The sequence below is a fragment of the Trachinotus anak genome, unplaced genomic scaffold (assembly GCF_046630095.1).
Source record: "Trachinotus anak isolate AG129_WGS33_773 ecotype Australia unplaced genomic scaffold, CSIRO_AGI_Tana_v1 ptg000039l, whole genome shotgun sequence".
In the NCBI taxonomy this organism is placed as follows: domain Eukaryota; kingdom Metazoa; phylum Chordata; class Actinopteri; order Carangiformes; family Carangidae; genus Trachinotus; species Trachinotus anak.
The window spans coordinates 597,182-603,570 of NW_027273890.1; positions in this window are offsets into that span (position 1 = coordinate 597,182).

Sequence of the window (6,389 nt, forward strand, 5' to 3'; positions counted from 1 at the left end):
TGCTGTGTGTTTGAGAGATAAAGAGGTGCTGCACCTTGTTTGGCTGAGTTCAAGTGCATCTTAAAATGCTACTGCTTTGTACAGTGTGGCTGTGGCAGACAACAATTATCAATAAATAATCCTCATATTAGGAGTAAACATGTCTCCTTTGTGAACTGTCCATAGCTAATAGGTTAAGCCTCCGCTATTGTATATTCAATTTGGTCATAATGGTGGTACTTGGAGATCTCGATATTTTCTCAGGTGGTATACACTGTAAAAAGTTTGAGAACCACTGTCCTACAACAATATCTAATGTTTAGGGAAATTTAAAATAATGTCACACCAAGCCTAATTTAAAAAATTTGACAATTTGATATTTTCCTACTTCATGCCAGTTGTATGCACCTTTTAAGAACAGTGTATTTATTTATAAATGGGAATGCCCCACTCTTCAATTCGGCATGTTTCTCATATCAAAACTTCATAAACAATAATGTACAAAGAATGTCAAGCTTAACTCTATTGCTTAAATGAATGAATATTAAAGATACACATGTAAAACATATTATAAAGAGCAAAAATGCACTCTTCAATTTGACAAGTCTCATACAACAATACTGCTAAATAATATAAAAACATTTATAAATGGGAACGATACACTCTTCAGTTTGGCATGTTTAATTCATCCATACTTAATATCTAATTATGTTTTGTGATGTTTTTTACTCATACATATTTTTTTGCCTCCCTCAACATCTACACACCTTGAAGATGATTAAATAAAACCCTGTAATAAATTGAAAAGATTAATTCTGTAAATCGGCATGTCTATTATAATACCTCATATTCAGTGATGTTTAAAAGAATGGCACGCCAAACTCCATAAAAACTAAATCTGACAATTTAACATTTTCCATTTCACAAGTCCAATATTGTTTCATGATGTCTCATATACCAGTGCCTTGGAAATTATGTTTACAGAATGTCACACCAAACTCATTCTTTTTTAAATCTGATTTTCCTACTTCCTGCCAAATATAGACACCTTGTAGATAATAATCTATAATAAATGGGAATGATCCACTTTTTAATTTGGCATGTTTGGGTTTATTAAAAACAACAGCTACTACTTCAGACAGAGACTGAGAGAGTACTTAAATACAAATACTTCATAGTATGAGATAGTATTTTATTGCATTTTACTGCCTCAGTCTTCTGCCATTCCCAATTTACTGTAAACTAGTACTACTACTATTATGACAACCACTTCAACTGCTACTACTTAACAGAGTCAGGGTAGAGTAAAAAAAAAAACATGGTTGTGTAAATGTGTTTGTGTGTGTGTGTGTGTATACAGTTGTGTTCAAAATAAAAGCAGTGTGTTTAAAAAAGTGAGTAAAGCTCAAAATCCTTATAATAGCTTTTATTTCTATACACGCAAATGCATTTGGAACACTGCATATTCTATTCCAAATCAAAACATGAAGAAAAATCAAATTTGTTATTACTTTACAGAAAGTGAAGAAAAAGGAATATTAGGCTGTTCAAAAAAATAGCAGCATCTGCATTTTTCTTTACAAACTCAAACATTTACTGTATAAACTGAAAATTGCTTGAAGATTTAGCTTTCCTGTGAATCACTGAACTACTGTTTAGTTGTATAACCACTGTTTCTGAGAACTGCTTCACATCTGTGTTGCATGGAGTCGACCAACTTCTGGCACCTGTGAACAGGTATTCCAGCCCAGGACGATTGGACTGCATTCCACAATTCCTCTGCATTTCTCAGTTTTGCCTCAGAAACAGCATTTTTGATGTCACCCCACAAGTTTTCTATTGGGTTAAGGTCCAGGGATTGGGCTGGCCACTCCACAACGTTAATCAAGATGCTGCTCCCTTACTGGTGTGTTTGGGGTCGTTGTCTTGTTGAAACACCAATTTTAAGGGCATGTCCTCTTCGGCATAAGGCAACATGACCTCTTCAAGTATTTTGATGTATTCAAACTGATCCATGATACCTGGTATGCGATAAATAGGCCTGACACCATAGTATGAGAAACATCCCCATATCATGATGCTTGTGCCACCATGCTTCACAGTCTTCACAGTGTACTGTGGTTTGAATTCAGTGTTTGGGGGTTCTCTGACAAACTGTCTGCAGCCCCTAGACCCAAAAAGAACTCAGTCCACAAAATGTTGCGCCATTTCTCTTTAGGCCAGTCAATGTGTTCTTTGGCAAATTGTAACCTCTTCAGCACATATCGTTTTTTTCAACAATAGGACTCTGCGAGGGGCCTCTTGCTGATAGCTTAGCTTCACATAGGCGTCTTCTAATTGTTACAGTACTCACAGGTAACTTTAGACCTTCTTTGATCACCCTGGAGCTGATCATTGGCTGAGTCTTTGCCATTTTGGCTGTTCTTCGATCCATTCGAATTGTAGTTTTCCGTTTCCTTCCACGTCTTTCTGGTTTTGGTTGCCAGTTTTTTTTACCTGAGCAGCCGATCATTTTCTGCACTTCTTTATATGTTTTCCCCTCTTCAATAAACTTTTTAATCAAAGTACGCTGTTGTTCTGAACAATGTCTGGAGCAACCCATTTTACTCAGATTTTCAGAGAGAAACGCACTATAACCAGCATGTACAACACTGGCTGCCTTCATCCTTAAATAAGAGCCACCTGTTTGACACCTATTTTTTCACGGAATGATTGACCTCACTAATTGAACTCCACACTGCTATTATTTTGAACACGCCCCTTTCAATTAATGATTCAGTTACACAGAACTAGCAGCATGCATGTCCTGACTCTTGGGTCTGTGGGTTTTCTATTACCCTACTACACCTACTAGTAAATTATTTACCATGTAGAAATGTAATTTCTACCAAAAACAGTGATTGATCTGATTAGTGATATTGGACTGCTATTATTTTGAACACAACTGGATGCGTGTGTGTAAACAGTAAAAAATGATTGTTGTCATAAATAAAAACACTGACACACTGGATCCTCTGCACTTTATTTAATGATGAACTTAAGCGTGTGATATTTTAATGATGTTTCCTCTACATGGATATCCAACATGTTGGGATGAAACTCTCTGTATGAACCACCAAGGCTGATTTATGATCTGTAGGACTGTTCAACATGCTTTGTGCAAATATATTGTGTGTGTATGTACAGAGATACTTTGTGTTAACAGTAAGAGGGATTGTGACAGAATACAACACCAACAGCATACAGTGGTGGTAACTGTTCCCATAAGAAAGTATGCAATGTATAATAATGTATACATTGTATTTACACTACCAGAAACTATCATACATAAATACACATGGATCAGCAAGGAAATACACAGAATATTAACCAACAGACAGGGAAATTCAAATGTCCCAGGATCATGAGAACCAGAGGACATACTGCAGTTAAACTCCCGCTAAATATTATGTTTTTAATCTACAATATACACTCTTAGCCATGGCAGAGACCCCTCCACCCCCCACCCCTCCATACTGCATCTGTTCTGACTAAAATATTACATACAGCAACAAGGATATGAAAAAACAGATCTATGGTTTATGAGCTTCCGACAGCTAAAGAGAAATGATATAAATAACATTTTAATGGTCTGATATTGCATGCAAGAAGCTTAAAGTGGTTAAAGTGGTTAAATTTGTTATTAATAAATGTAGTAATAGTACAGATGACATAGATGTAGATTTTTTTTATGACAACTATATAAGCTACAGTAAATGACTTTAAAGGGATCACCAGTGTACAGCACTGTCAGGATTAGTAATTAATGCCTGGATAACAGTTACCTCTGCACCAGTTAGTAGGAGCCTGAATATGTGTTCAGACCCAAAAACAAAGTGTAAAGGCTGGATGATGGTATATAAAGTCAAAGATCATCACGTGAGTTTAAAATGTTCCACCTTACAAAAGATTCCTGGGTCACGTCTAGAACCCACAAGGTCAAATGATTTCGGTGAAACTGTTGATGTGAAGCATTTACTGAACTGATCTGGATATAAGGCAATGTTTTCTTCCGTAAATCAGGTTTTAAAAAAGTTGTTTTACACTCGAGAATGACACAGTTAGGACAACATCAGATATTGTTTTTGAATGGAGAGAGAACCAGTGTAGCAGGGTGTAGTTTTCAGTCTATTTATAGTCTTTCAGGCCAGTTTAACCTGCAGCAGTTTCTGGACTCTGCTGTAGCATGTTTTAATCAGATTAACATCAAGAATCACAGCTGTGATAGATGATGAGCTCAGAGAGACTGAACCTGGAAAGTACGGACTGAGACCTTCAATAGTCTGTCACACTGATGTGAGTTTATGTGTGACTGTGTTTCATGTCTGCTCCTTAGATAAATGACATCTTAGGGAAACTTTCCAACAGGATGAGGGTCAAAGTTTTTCCATGTTGGAAAAGGAAGCGCTTGTTTTATAATCAGGGTCATCATCCTGTATTCAGGCCAACATGGTAAATATTACGGAATATCGCTGGAATATTGGGGGAAATAAAACAGCTGCAGCAGTTAAATGTGTTTCAGGGAGAGATTTGTGTGTCATTCGATGAAAAGGAATGTGATGAAATCTGAAATGCCAAAGGATTTACAGGTGAGGCTCAAACATTTTACATGAGGTTTTATGGACTTGGCTTAAAAGAGTCTGTTTGGAAACGTAGTGGAGATGGAGGTACACTTATACATGCTCAGTGGACATATGCCGAAATCAATCAACTCTGGATGAAGATTCACTGTTATATTGTTAATTTAGTTTTCTGCCCAAAATCTTATATTGTAGAAGATGGTTAAGTTATCTGCTTTTCTGCAATGACTGAAGAACTGCATCCAGGCAGCAATAACAACTGGAAAGCAAATTATTCTCAGGAACTGGACGACAAGGACTGGGTTAGGAAAAGCTGCTGTGTATGAAAGAAGGTAATACAGGATGTGTCAGGTGGGCACGGATGTATGCTCCTTTAAGTCTTCAGCCTGTGTTTTGACTGGCTCCTCCTGTTTCTGTGTCTGTGTGTAGTTCTAATTGGAAATTAGCTGTATCTTTTTTGTGAAGTACAGTACAGATATTATGTTTCAAAATAAAAACCTTAGGTCATAAAAATGTACAGGTTTCAGCGTAAGTGAAAGATTTGTGCTTATTCTAAAGCTGTTTGCCTAATATCCATGAGGCTACAGACACCAAGGGAAAAAAGGAGGGAAACTGGAGGAAAATAAAAAAAAGACATGGAGTTTCTGCTGAGTTTTGATATCAAGATTTGAGTTGAATGTCTGTAACATCGTACATTGGCTCATTGGAGTGATAAACTGACTGCTGAAACACTGGTGGTCAAACTCACAAATGATGCAAGGAGAAAATTTGTTTTGTTCTCAGTCAGAATACCTGAAAGTCTCCAGTCGTTCTCAGATACCGTAGAGTCTATGTGGTGGATATTAGTTTCCAGAGCAAAGAACACTGGCAAATCATTGTTTGACGAGTTATCGTCAAACATTCGTCTGATTAAAATTCATATATTACCTCAGGTTCGGGTGAACAGTTAGAGTCCAGGTACTAGACTTCAGTTTTAGATTTGTGTTTGCAGAGTTAGCCTCCAAAATAAGTACATTTGGTCTTAGATCTACACTTAGTCCTGGATCTCAAGCACAATTAACCCTGGACTAGGTAAGGACACAGTCTGCCTTCACACATTTCATGATGTAAAACAGAAAATTCTCAAGGCATATCTATATGTACATAGTAGCATATCTAAAAACAGTACAAACAGTAGAAAATACAAAAATAACAAAACATAAATTTGTTTCAGAAGGCATCTAACTTCAATAAAATTAAAATAACAGTATGATATAAATGACAATTTTTACATGATTGCTGACTGAGGTGATGTCACAATATTATGTTTAACGCAATTTGTTTGACAACTAATCTGAAATTTAAACAATAAAAAGAAAAATGATGTAAAAAATGTATAAGGCTTACAAAAAGTTAATAAGTGAACTTATTGTAGTTACACATGTTAAAATGTACAGGTGTGTCACATACATACATATACAAGTCTGAAACATCACAACTTTCCTTTATAAAATCAACCATTCAAAACAATTTTCAGAGAAATCTAACTTCAATTCATTTAAAAGAAAAATCAAAAAGGAAAACTTCACTGTTTTATGTTAATGTTTTGTTTAAATAAATATTTTTTTAAATTGGTGACATTTAACTATTTGATAATTCAGTCCTGGTTCATCAGCTCAACCAGTGTCTCCTGTTTTTTTATGTCACACCAAACTCCATTGAAAAAATCTGCCATTTAAAAAACTTCTACTACTACTACTACTACTACTACTACTACTACTGGTACTACTAAATGCATACACTGAGTAAATA